The sequence below is a fragment of the Herpailurus yagouaroundi genome, unplaced genomic scaffold (assembly GCF_014898765.1).
Source record: "Herpailurus yagouaroundi ecotype Mexico unplaced genomic scaffold, PumYag 159, whole genome shotgun sequence".
NCBI classification, from domain to species: Eukaryota; Metazoa; Chordata; class Mammalia; order Carnivora; family Felidae; genus Herpailurus; species Herpailurus yagouaroundi.
The window spans coordinates 39,271,619-39,286,053 of record NW_024412400.1 but is presented as its reverse complement, the minus strand read 5'-3'; the positions used below and the strand labels follow the sequence as shown (position 1 = coordinate 39,286,053).

Sequence of the window (14,435 nt, the reverse complement as noted above, 5' to 3'; positions counted from 1 at the left end):
AAAGCGTAAGCGCGAGCCCGCGGGGGTGGCTTTGGGGGCCGGCTCCTTGGGGGCGGAGCTCGAGCTTTTGGAGGAGGGATAGCTGGTGAGATCTGGTAAAATGACTTTCAGTTAACGGTTAACCTCTTGTGATTGTTGAGTTTTACTGGGGCCTCTCTTTTGCCATGATGGAAACGGTCCTGTAAGAGGGGCCAAAAGAAAAAACGAATTGCAGAATTGCCACCCCCTCACTCACCGGACTGCTCACGCTGGGCGGAGGCAGAGGGGGCGGGGCAACGTGCTCCTCGCCTCTGACAGGGGTGGGTAGCGCGCCTGGGGGCGGGGCGAGACGAGGCACGCCTGGCGGGAGATCGCGTCTCTTAAGGCCAGCGCGCTCTAGGTCGGGGGCGGGCCTGCGGTGAAAACGTGGGAAAGGTATGAGTTGTTGGCTGACGGTTTGGGGACCGCGTCTTTGGCGTCTGTTATTATCTGCGGAGGCATCTTAAATTTCCTAAGCGGGTACGGAAAAAACGAAGTTAAACAAAGTGTGATGGAGGGGGAACCGACGCGGCCTGGTGTCGCCGGGAGTTCTGCCCTAACTACTGCGAAGAATCGGGGATGAGCAGTTGGCATGTTTGCCTTGCTGCCCGCCTGTTTTCACAGCCCGGCCCTAAAGCCGTTTTTTCCGTCTCAGAAGTGAATTTCCCGGCGCCGTCCGTGAGGAGCGGGCTGGTGCTTCAGGCCCACCCATTCCCCCCCCCCCCCCCCCCGGCTCCGCCCCGCCGCGTCTCCGGGCCCGGGCCTGCCCCGCGGTCTACGACGCGTTGCTGTGGCGGTAGCCATGGGGACTCGGGGCTGTCTGGCGCTCCATACAGGCGCTTTGGCTCAGATTCACGCCACGACTGCAAAACTAACTCGGAAATGCTGAACTATAGCGCCTTGTTTTGGTATAAGTTTTAGGGGACCCGGGCTCTTTAGCAGTAGCTGAAAATACAGAACCCTTTTTAGCTTAAGCGCTCGAATAGTTAACATGGGGAGTAGTTCTGAGAAAAAGGTGGCTCCTGATACGGTATTAAAAATCTGAGGCTTTACTGAATTCACTTCAGGGATTGAACAATGATTTTTAGAAGACACTGGTAACTGGCATGTATAAATAAACTCTACAAGGGCTTAATAAAAAACCTCTGTTCTGGATTATCAAATTTACTTCACTGTATCGTCCTCAACAGTTACTTGATTGCAAAAAAAGAAGCCATCCTCTTGCAAAGTACTGTTGAGTTTAATGTATTGTCCTTCCTGATATAAGAATTCAATATTCAACATAGAAGGGATTTTTAAATGATACTACATTGAATACAGACAGCTTGGAAGATTTAGTCTTCAGAGCCTTGTATAAAATGACTAAGAAATTTGGCTTCTACTGCTAAGGACTTTCTGCCACCTCTGGCAGTAATTTTATTTAATTTGCCTTCAAGCATCCCAGAACTCCATACAATGTGAAGTTATGAGCAAAATCTCAAATGAGGATTTCCTAAGAAAAGCATTTGGTGTCATTAGTCTGGAGATGTCAACTCTGCTGCTGCTACTGCCACTGCTCAATTGTAAACTAGGCAAGTCATTTACTAAACTAAAAAATTCCTATCCCTAAAATCTTTCTTACGTGTCCTGGAGATGTGTTTGATTAATACCAGATAATTTATGTGAAAATTCTTTAAAACAAAACACTCCATACATTTTTATGTTTATAGCTAGAATGAATCCGTTAGCATCCTTGACAGTAAACTGATTAAGCTGAGAGAATTGGACCATACTTAGAGACTAGTTAGGTGACTAGTAACAGGATTTAAGAATTGCTACTGTGTGTGGACAAGGTCTTGGGAGTTCTTAAACTATTCTCAGCCTCCAAATCCTTGGATTTCTCTAGGCATCATTCGAAGAGTGGAAATACAAAAGATTACCAGTCTACACAAATTGAATGTAAAAATACTTGCTTTGTCTCTAAATATTTTACATTTGTGTAAAAGCCTTGATACCTTCAGTTAAGTTTTCTAGACATTTATCAAGATAGATAGTGTTCAAAAATTTAATACATTTCTCAAGGTAAAAAACAAAAAGGCTTAGAGCTATAAGAGAGAAACTCAAGAGTGTTCTAAGTACTATATTAGGGTTTGAAGAAAGATCAGTAAGTGAGTGATACAGTACATTACCCACCTATCCTATAAATTACAGGATGCTTTTGACTAATGGAATATAAGCTAACATCCAAAGCTCTTCCCCATAAGTTTAAATAATGGCCAATAATGTAATTTCCAGTGCATTGTAAAATGGCATTTTACGGTAGTAGTCACTCCTTTAAATATATGCAATGGAATTAAATATAGTATTTTGATACTCATCATCCATTTTTAAAAAGTGAACTAACACTTTGCTTGAATAAGTATTACATTGTATTGCTGTTCTGTCCTTTACATTCACAGCAATAGTTCTCAGGGACTATTGCCTCCCTCCCATGGTATATGCTACTAAGAAATCCAGACCTACAGAATTCTATTCTTATATAGAATGGTTTTAGGCATAAAAGTCTTACTGGTTATCATTGTTTGCTGCAGCAAAAAAAAAAAAATGTATATTAATATTTATTCCATATCTTGTGGTCCTAATGTTCTAAAATTAAGTCAATCCAGGAAAATTCTTTTAATCATTGTGACTGTTACTAATATACAGATGATCAACATATAAATATCATAATTTTGAATAATTATAGAAAGTAATACTTTATCGAAATGTATTTCTTAGTGAGATTGGGATTTTTATCATTTAGTTTAAGTTTTCATGGATGAATATTATTTATTTATTGCTAGAATCTTACCTAGCCATTAATTTTCTCAATATTGACTTTTAGGTGCCCTGGCAGTTATGTCCTGGAACAACGCACTGTAGTGAGATTCAGGATAGGTAAGAAGTTTATTTCTTTTGTAAAGGCCAAAAGGGCCATTCTCTGTGTACTGAAGTACCTCAAACATTATTTTTTTAAGAAGTTGTTTACTAGTAGTTACTGGATAGATGGATGGGTGATAGCAAGGACACTGGTGGGAACACTCTGGATATATTCTGAATACAGACCTAACATAATTTACTCAAGATTTGGATGTGAAAGAAGGGGAAGCAACAGCTCTCACTGTGTGGTTTTTATTCTAACCCACTAGATTTATTATTTGCTGAGATGGGGATACTGAGAAGAAAAGAATGAGGCAGATACAAATACAATTCCCTCTGTCCATTTTCTTTAGTGCCACATTTGTGTTTCTAAGTTTAAGTTAGCTGTTGAATCTTACAGTTATCTTATAGTTATCTATCAAAATGTAAATAATATATTACTCTCAGTGTAGTTAAAAGACTTACACAGTCATTTTCCCACAAATGACAGGATCTTTTCCTTGGTTTCTAACTCCATTGCCTACAGTTCAAACACTTGACAGAGTTAGTTGTAACTCTTTACCAAGTAATGTTAATAATCTAATTGGTATATATTTGATTACTTTAAGGACAGGTTGTGTACAGTGTTTTAATGGTATTTTAAACACATTTTATTGTATTTGAAATCAAAAACTAGATGTAGGTAATTTTTAGGACAGGTTCACTATCATCAAACAGTTGACTCCATTGGATGTATAAAACTCATAAACACCAGAGGACTTTGCTTGTTATAATTGAATTATAGTAGTTTTCTGACTTGTGCAAAACAATGCAATTTAGCTCAAATGCAACTGGAACCTTGAATTCATGATTTATATTAATTCAAATTAATATTCATTGTTATTGGCTAGGCTGATCCAGAGAGGCATGTTTTTCTCATAGTGAATTTTGAATACTTCTGTTTTTTTCCCACATGGTTTCAGCAAAGGAAATAATATTTGAAAATACAGAAAAATTAACACCATTTCAATGAGAGGTTACTTTCATACCCAGTTATTAAGATCTTTTGAAAAGTTAACCCAAAACGTGTACACCTTTGTAAGTTAACATTATTATTACCTATTTTATGGATTGGCATACATACGGAAAGTTCCCTTTATTCAGGTCCACCCCAAGTTCAAGAATCTGAGGGTATGGGTTCTCCAAGTCCAGTGGATGAGACAGAGATATATACCAGCTTTATTATATATCTGTGATATATAGCGAGGTCTAAGCAATATTGAAGGAGCATAAACAAGTTAGAAATTCCTGAAGTTACCAACATTATATTTGCATTGAACTCCTTTTGGGGGAGTAAGTTGTGTGCACTAAAATAATTTTGTTTCTTTCTCCTTTAACAGCCTGTTTTCTTAAGCCTTACATCCTATGTCTTACCTCTCTGCATCTACTGGCTTGTAGATGGTGAATGAAAGCAGCTATAGCCCACTGCTGTGGCTAAGCAAGTCTGCCAGAAAGCTTGAAGAGGAGCCTCAGCTGCCCTTTACAGAGCAAAAGCATCCTCTGAGTAGCTAAAGCTTGGACTTCCAAGTAAGGTATCTTTACCGGATCCCTTAATGGAAATCACATGTATAGGTAAAAGACCTGCCATGCCATAGTCTTTAGCCTAATGGCTGTGCCAGTTGTAAAGATGATCCACAGCTGAAGAAGGCTATTTATGTTTTGTACTTGGGTATCAAACATAATATGTATTTAGTATTCAAAATTATATAGTTGAGATATGTTTTTTTGTTTTTCCTTACAAAAGGGCTTATAAACCTTGTAGGTAATTAATTAAGAATTCCCATTTGGAACACTAAAGATTGTGGCCACCAATTCTAACATATGGGATATGTGTGTGTGTGTATGTGTGTGTGTTGGGGGGGTTCCCCATATCAACAAGCAATTCTCCCAACACCAAGTGGGTGTCCTACAATTTAACTCAATTCTGACACTGTCTACCTGGTAGACCAGGTAGTTACCTGTGCTTCTGAATGACCAGCTATAAATCAGAGATTCCCATGACCCCTTCTTTGCGTCACAGGTTAAGAGTTCAGTCCTACAAGGCTGTCTGTGCTTCCACTTCAGATGCCAGTAGCAAGTCCAGGTTATCACCTATCTTCTCTCACATACCCTCTCCTTGGTTTTGATTAATATGCTAGAGTGGCTCACAAAACTCAGAGTAACATTTTATTCATTAGATTACTGATGAATTACAAAAAGATGTAACTCGGGGCACCTGGGTAGCTCAGTTGGTTAAGCGTTCAACTTTGGCTCAGGTCATAATCTCACGGTTCATGGGTTCAAGCCTTGTGTAGGGCTCTGTGCTGATAGCTCAGAGCCTGAAGCCTGCTTTGTATTGTGTCTCCCTCTCTCCCTGCTCCTCCCCCACTTGTGCTTTGTCTCTCTCTAAAATAAATAAACATTAGAAAAAAATTTTTTTAAAAAGATGTAACTCAGGAACAGTCAGATGGAAGAGATGCATACAGCAAGGTATGGGAAAAGGACTAGGAGCTTCCATGACCTTCCCAAGTGTGCCACTTTCCCTGACCATGTGTTCACCAACTTGGAAGTTCTCAAATCATCAATTTGGGGTTTTATAGAGGCTTTATTACGTAGGTATGATTGATTAAATCACCATCCGCTAGTGACTGATCAGCCTCTAGCTCCTCCCTTCCCTCTTCTCTGTTCTTATCAAGGGGTGAGACTAAAAGTTCTAACCCTCTATTCCTGGTTAGTTCACCTGGCAACCAGCCCCCATCCTTCAGTGCTCTTCAAAAGTGACCCATTAACGTAAACCCAGTTGTGGTGGAAAGAGGCATGTTATGAATAACAAGACACTCATTTTACCTTTATGGCTCTGAAGTTCTTTCAGGAACTGAAGACAGAAAAAAATATAACAATCGATGTTTCCATTGCTCTTATGCTCAGGAAATTCCAAGGTTGTCATAAATCATATTATCACAGGAACTAACTGTAGAGATGTCATATCATCCAATGTAATCTAATTCCAGAGTGTGGCCCATTGAACTATTAGTCCACAACAGATTTACCTTCTTTGAAATGTAACTGATTCACTGATCTTTCTGATTTGACAGACCATCTTCTACTTTCTGTCCTTGTTCTACCTTGTACTTACTAAAGAAAGTGGATTGATATGCAGGACTTTTTCCTCTTTTTTTCCCCCTTAGGAAATAGTAGAGTTCTAGTTATTTTTTTGAGAAGCCCGGAATTAATCACAAAATAGTACATATTTATTTATTATAATTAAGCTTCCTTGAAGATTAGCCTGATACTTAGAACTTAAATAATTATATATAAATATATGGTGTGCTGATCTAATCACAAGGTAACAAGACCATTATTAGAACTTGTTGACAAATTAAAAATAGCAACTTAGTAGATTAAACTGGAATGCCATAATTAATTTCTTTTTATAGATAATATATCATTCTAAAATAAAATAGAATCTAATTGCAGTTATAAGTTTGCCGACTTAGTAGTAAATACAGTAATCGAAGTCCTAGGATTTGTTTAAAAGCAAGCTTTAAACTCTAAATAAGAGCAGATTTTAGTTTTTGTTACTAAGTTTTGATTTGTAAGTCTTTAAGATACTACTCAATTTTTGAACTGTATGTAATGAAAGACATTGAAGCAAAGTAATGTAATCAGCATAAAAAAAGAAAAAGTTCAGTGTTTGTCTCAAATACCAAAGAGATAACCAACAGTAAATAGTAAAAAACTTTCCTATAAAAATCAGTAAATTATAATATGAATGTTTATTCATTTATTGGAATATATGTTTCTACCAAGATGACTACCAATGACTTACATTTCTTACATTGTTTTTTCTCTTAAAACTGGAAATAATTGCAAAGGAAATTTCAGGGACAGTATTTTAAAACTTCTATTTTAAAAATTACTCTCTTGGGGGCACCTGGGTGGCTCCGTCAGTTAAGCGTCCCACTTTGACTCAGTCATGATTTCACAGTTCGTGAGTTTGAGCCCCTCATTGGGCTCTGTGCTGACAGCTCAGAGCCTGGAGCCTGCTTTGGATTCTGTGTCTCCCGGTCTCTGCCTCTCCCCTGCTCATGCTCTCTCTCTGTCTCTCTCAAAGAATGAATAAACATTAAAAAATTTAAAAATAAAATAAAAATTATTCTCAAATTCCTCTTAAGTTTGTAAAAGCCATAAAGAGAAATATTTTTCTCTAATAAAACATTAGCCTATCTTTTTTATATTTTGTTTTCTATTTGTTGCTTATATGTAGAACTAAAGTATTTTTATTATAATATTTTATTATATCATAACAACAAGAATTCTACATTTCTTTCTTTTTTGGGGGTGGGGAGAGAGAGAGAGAAAGAGAGAGAGAGGGAGAGAGCACACATGTGAGAGGGGCACAGAGAGAGAGAGAGAGAATCCTAAGCAGGCTCCACACTCAGTGCCTAGTGTGACACTGGGATCATGACCTGAGCTGAAACCAAGAGTCTGACACGCTTAACTGATTAAGTCACCCAGAAGGCCCTATATTTCTCATTAATTCTTATAGTTTGTAGATTCTCTGGGTTTTTTATACATACCAAATATATAAGTTACAGCATCATTTAAAATATTATGTTTTTTAGGAATAAACCTAAAGATAGGAATAATGCTAAAGAAAGAAAGATGGACACCAACTCTACACTGGAAATTACAAATCATTGAAAGACAAAGGTCTAAATAAATGGAGAGAGTGATATACCATGTTGAAGGATTAGTAGATTTAGTATTATAAAGATGTTAATTTATAATTCAGCATAACCCCCATCAAAATCCCAAGTTGTGTGTTTTTTTGTTTTTGTTTTTTTAAATTAAATTGACAAGCTGAAAACTCAGACATACCTACAAAGAATGAGGAATGACCGAGTTATTCTTAAAGAACAAAACACTGGAGTACTTAGTAAATACAAACAGTAAAAACACACAGGTGGTCAGCTGACTTACAACAAAAGTGATTAAACAGTGTAGTTCCCAAGGTGGTCTTTATAATAAATGATACAAGATCAAGTGAATATTATGAAAAAACATGTACATCTTGATCTGTCTTCACATGCCAAATACCAGAATCAATTTCCTTTAGGAATTACAAACTAAATGTGAATGATAAAATACTAAACCTTTTCAAAGGTAACAGGAGAACTTCTGTCTGACTTATAATAGGTTGTGACTCAGGAAATACCTAAGATCACCCCCAGGGAAGAACAGAGCTCAGCAAAGCTGGTATACTCATGGTTGCAGTTTATACCATGGTAAATGCAGATTAAAATCAGCAACAGGACAAGGTACATAGGGCAGGGTACGGGAGAGACCTGGTATAGAGAGCTTCTAGTTGTTCTCTCCCAGTGGCATTGTGTGAACAGTGCTTGCTTCTCCCAACAGTGATATGTGGTGATGCAGACAGAGTGTTGTCAACCAGGGAAGCTCAACCAAACCTTGGTGCCCAGTGTTTTTTGGGGGTTAAGTTACATAGTCATGGCTCTCTTCTCATATTGCTGATCTTAGTCTTCTGCTCCTCCAGAGGTCAGTGTGATACCACATGGGACAAGGTCCTCACCATAAATCACATTGTTAGTATAGACTACTTGGCATGGTTTAAAGCCCCCAGGTAAACAAAGACACTCCTTTGAGGCAGGACATTCCAAGGGCTTACAGTTACCTCCCAGTAACTAAGTTACTGGGATGAGGGCCATACCTTTCTTTGGACAAGATTAATCTTGTTACACATCAGTAAAGAGTTCTTAATAAATACCAAAAGCTCTAAACATAAAGGTAAAATGATAAATCCGTCTGTATTAAGAACTTGTATTCATTAAGAGAATGATTAACTCAGAGTAGGAGAAAGTATTTTCTTTTTTTTTTTTTTTTTTTAAATTTTTTTTTCAACATTTATTTATTTTTGGGACAGAGAGAGACAGAGCATGAACGGGGGAGGGGCAGAGAGAGAGGGAGACACAGAACCGGAAACAGGCTCCAGGCTCCGAGCCATCAGCCCAGAGCCCGACGCGGGGCTCGAACTCACGGACCGCGAGATCGTGACCTGGCTGAAGTCAGACGCTCAACCGACTGCGCCACCCAGGCGCCCCATCAATACACATATTTGACAAAGACTGGTATCTAGATTATATGAAGAACTCCTAGAAATCAATCAGAAAAAAACCCAATGATGGTTGGTGGGGGAGGGAGACAACAAGCAGAAGACTTAAGAAGGCATTTAAAAACAATAAATCTCACCTTTAATACTAGACTTGGCAAAAATGTGGAGAAATCCTACCTCTTATACAATACTGGTTGGAATGTCAATTGTTACTTTGGAGAACTGTTTGGCTGTGTCTACTAAAGGTGAACATATGCATACCCTGTGACCTAACAGTTTTGTTTCTAAGATTATACCCAAGAGAAAACTCATGGATTCATTCACCAACAGACATATTTATTGCCATACTGAAATAGCAGAAAACTGAAGAATATTCCAATGTCCATTAACAAAGAATAAACTGTGGTATATTCATACCATGGAATATGATATAGCAATATATATGATAAAACCATTTACAACTGTGTTAAACAACATGGACAAATTTCACAAAATGAGGAAAAACCAGACAAGATGGTATATTCTGTATTATTCCATTTATATAAAGTACAAAATCAATAATTAGGCATCACATTAGCAGTTATTCTTAGGCAATAAATACAAAAGCCATGTAGTGACTGGAAGGTGCAAAAGAAAGGTTCCAACAAGTTCAAGGAAAAACAGCAACAATAATACACATGGCAATCCAAATCCAAAGAGAAAAAAACACTTCTTTCAAGGAAGCCAAAAATGCTGCAGAAACCAAACACCTAGATACATTCAGTTTACAAAACAAAATGCTTAGCTTCTCTAAGATACTTACATTGAAGATACCTGAAGTTTTCCCAAGAGTAAGAGTAAATTGATATGCATTCACTTTACAGGCCATTCTTGAAGAGAAAGTCTGCTTTAAGGGTAAATTTAATCTCTTAAAAGGTAGACCTACAGCTTTTAAATGACTTTTTTATGGTCTGTATTCATCAAGGGTTTAAAAGCAGTGTGTCACCTTTTTGCACAAATACGCTATAATAAAATATTTTTCTTTGTCCCTGGTTCCTGACACAAAGCTCCTAAAACCTTTGGAATTTCCTCAGTGATAAGGCAGGCCTCTAGTAGCTTCAGGATGGGGGCTGGTCACCAGAAAGACCAATCCATGATTAAAAGCTTGGAACTTTCAGTCTCACCCTAAACTTCCAGGGAGGGGAGAGGGGCTGGAGATTGAGTTAATCACCAATGAGAAACAATTTAATCACTCATGCCTATGTAATAATATCTTTATAAGAACCCCTAATTGATGGGATTCAGAGAACTTCCCAGTTGAACTCATTAAGGTGCAAGGTAGGTAGTGCACTTCTTCCATTTGGCTGTTCCTGAGTTATGTCTTTAATATTATACTGGTAATCACAAGGAAAATGCTTTCCTGAGTTCTGTGACTTGTTCTAGTGAGTTATCAAACCTAGGGAGGCAGTCACAGGAACTCAAGAATGTTTAGTTTGCTGAGCAGAACTGTAAGTATCCTTGGCACCCTATTTGCATAGCTTCTGAAGTGGGTGCAATCTTGAGGGACAAAATTCTTAAACTGGTAGAGCTTGATGCTAAGAATTGAGCTGAATTGTTACACATCAGTTGGTATGAGAATTATTTAATGTGTATTGTCAACAAATAATCTCTTCTTACAATGAAAGTTGTTATGATTGATTTGTAACCCCCTCCCCCCCGCCCCACACACACATTCATATGTTCAAATCCTAACCCCCAGCACCTCAGAATGTAACCATATTTGGAGGCAAGTTCTTTAGAGAACTTGATTAAGTTAGATGAGGCCATTAGGATGGGTCCTAATCCAATCTGACTGATGTCTTCATAAAAAGAGGAAATTTGGATACATAAACAGATACCAGAGGTGTATACACACAGGGAAAAGACCATGTGAACAGGCAGCAAATGTACAGCCATCTACAAGCCAAGGAAAGAGACTTCAGAGGAAATCAACACTGCTGGCACATGAATCTTAGATTTTCAGCCTCTAGAACTTTAAGAAAATAAACTTCTGCTGTTTAAGCCACCCAGTCTGTGGTATTTTGTTATGGCAGCCCTAGCAAACTAACAGAATTTATTATTTGATTTTACTTGCTTATTTCAGACCAGATTCATTTCCACTGATGTTATATGCTTATTTGAGACCAGAGTTTTTAGCCTGGAAATTTTAGAGAACAGTAAGTAGTATCCACATCTCATGCTATCCCAACCCAAGGATTTGAATCATGATTTTCATACTTGAAAACTAGCACATGAATCACACATCAGGAACATGAAAGATCAAGTGGAAGAATATCTCAAAGCACAGAACAAAATTATAAACAGACAGGAAGTACGAAAGAAAAGATCAGAGAACTGAAGGACACATACAGAAGACCCAGTAGTGAATAATACAGGAGTTCCAAAAGGTGGAAGAATAACGATGGAGTAGCATCAATAATTAAGTATTTTATAGTAAAAAAATGTCTTGAACTTGAGAAAGCTCTTTGTCCACAGAATAAAAGAGCTCACACTGGCAGGATTGATGAAGAAAAACACTACTTTGGAAAAGAAGACCTTAGGCTCAAAACTTAAAAAAAGACTTAGTTATTTACTAAAAATGACATTGCAGAAAAGGAAGAGTTCCTATGAGCTATTGCAGAGCAATCATAACCGATTTCTTTTTCTTTTCTTTTAAAGATTTTTTTAATGTTTATTTATTTTAGAGAAAGAGTGTGAGCAGAGGAGGGGCAGAGAGGGAGACAGAATCCGAAGCAGGCTGCAGGCTCTGAGCTGTCAGCAGAGTCCAACAAGGGGCACGGACTCACAAGCCGTGAGATCATGACCTGAGCCGAAGTCCGACATTTAACCGTCTGAGCCACCCAGGCACCCCAAAAACTGATTTCTTAATACAACAAAATTATCATAGTATATTTGTACACAATGGTGCAATCAAACCCCAATTCCAAGATTTGCATTATAGTCTCTAGAAAAATAGGACCTCAGTAACAGTTAATGAAAAAGGAAATACCAGTAGTCACAAATTAGCAAACAAAATGGTTACCCAAAGGAGATGCTAATATCATACAATTAGAAATGGTCATGGAATGTATCATTAATATCTCAAGGAGCTGTCATTTTGTTGAGATTTCATTTTTTTCCACACACTGACCTAATGCTATCTTGTTATAGACATGTTAGAAATAATCTAGTTAAATTTCTGAGTCCCAAGGATAAAGAAAAAATAGTCTAATTAGCTAATGGAGGAAGAATAATTATGAAAGAAAAGAATCAGATGAACCAACACTTTATTTACAATATTAGAAGCTAGTAAATTTAGTATAATTTATATCTAGGGAAAGGACTATATGATCCATTGATTCTAATACAATCAAGGTATCATTTAATTGTCAATTTCAAAGAAAGTTGTTTATAAACATGTGAAGATTGATAGAATATATCACTCAGCAGCACAACTGAGGAAGTAGTAAAGGAAAGGACTATAATCAAACAACAAAGAAAATACAGATCTACAGACATGGGAAAATAGAGTAAATGAAAGAATGAGGAGCTCTGACACAATTGTTACCTTAAAGAGATATCTAAACAGATGCAGAGTGAATGAGTGTGTGTAATATAAATACTAACTGATGCTTCTTGAAATAAAAGTGGCATACTGCAAAGGCACCCTGATAATAGACTCTAAAGGCAATTAAAATATATCAACAAATCGTAGGAGTTTGGGGCCAGGGAGAGGGGAAATAAAAGTGTTCCAAAGGGCTCATCCAGTGAAGGAACAGAGCACCTAGCAAACGAATAGTTGGTATCTCATTTCCATTTAACCCTTACTTTCATATGGATTTAATTTTGAATGTATGAAAATATAATCACTAGTTGCATGAAAAAGTGCAATAGAATTTCATAATTAAAACAAGGAAAAGAGACTAGTAATGATCAAACAGGAAAACTAAGAGAAATAGTTAAAGGAAAATAAGGACATATTTTTTAAAATGCAAACAAAGTAGGATGAAAGGAAGAAAACATGAATGATTAACTTCTCCAGTGTACAAACCAGCTTCTCAGATTGGGTTGAAAAAAAACAAAACAAAACCGAAACCTATCAATATATTCTTTTAAAAAAAGTGTTTTAAACAGAGCAGTGAAGAAATGTTGAAAATAAAACAATGGCCTAAAAGAAAAGCAATTGCATATACAAAATCAGATAAAATGTATTAAGATGAAAAGTTCTAAATACAATAAAGACAACAATGACAAAAGGCACGGTTTACAAAGAGCATATAACAGAAGCCAGTTTTTAAGGTATTATCTCTCAGCTTCAAATTTATTGTTTTATCTCTCAGCTTCAAATTTACTGTTCTATATTTTGCTTTGTAATGCTGGAATTAGAACTCTGAAAATTGAATTTCTGAGTGGTCAGTTTACTCCCTTTTAAGTTCTGGCAATAGGGGGCAATAAAGGGTTGTCACAAGACAAAGAAGAAAGAAACTGTTCTTTTTGTTACCATTTGTATCTTATTTCTATTAGCATCACCCTAATAAAGTTTTACTCTGGCAGCTTCAGAATACAAGAAGGTAGGGAGAAGCCATTGTATCTTGTCTGTCTATTCAGGGAAAAGCAGAGAGAGGCAATGGAGTATCTGAATGACCTGAGAACTGAAGAACCCCACATAAAGTAAAAGTTATTCACTGGAAATCATAGCAATTTAATTGGAGAATAGTAGCTAAAACTGGAAGAAGTTTAACATTTTCCAATAACCAGTAAGTTGGCTAGTTCCTATAAGTTTTCATAACTGACCCACTAGGGCTTCCTCCATGTACAAGGCTTCATACTGAACAGAAACTGCTGGGATGAAACAAAATTGTTTAGATTAGGAACAACTGAAATGAAGGAAAAAGGTGGTCCAGATAAAAGGGAAAAGGAAGCAGCTAGAATCTGCCCCAAGCAAGCCATTGTAGTTTTACTAATATATGAAAATAATATAAAAAGAATCTAAGCAGAGAAGCTATCTGAACTAAATCTTCTAAGAAGTTATGAAAACTAAATCAACATAGAAATGAACATTAGAAAACTATTGAAATAAAATACCAGACAAATAACTATAAGAAAACATGACAATAATAGAATAAACCTATAGGCAAAGAAAACATGCTAGAAAGATATATTCAACATCTATGCAAATTGAAACATACCACTTCAAAATGAGATAAAAAATTAGGAAAAGATACAAGATATGAAAAAACAATCAGAACTAGGAAAACTCAGAAATTGATACAGCTCAAAAATAATTGAAAACTATACCAGATCTGATAAATAAACTAGAGAAAATATACACCCCAAACTCAAGTAATCT

The 14,435-nt window shown here is 36.9% G+C and overlaps 1 protein-coding gene across 4 annotated transcripts in view; it reads left to right on the top strand.

Moving 5' to 3' along the window:
* Positions 1–330: 330 nt before the first annotated feature.
* SLC9A9 (solute carrier family 9 member A9) overlaps positions 331–14,435 on the top strand; it is a 711,221-nt gene continuing 697,116 nt past the window's right edge. For 3 of the 4 annotated variants that reach the window (XM_040480404.1, XM_040480402.1, XM_040480403.1), the window contains exons 1-3: positions 331–498; positions 2,882–2,934; positions 4,296–4,487. The gene's annotated coding sequence lies outside the window, so the exon portion shown is untranslated. The remainder of the gene's footprint in view (positions 499–2,881; positions 2,935–4,295; positions 4,488–14,435) is intronic. The other variant, XM_040480405.1, reaches the window with a different exon arrangement.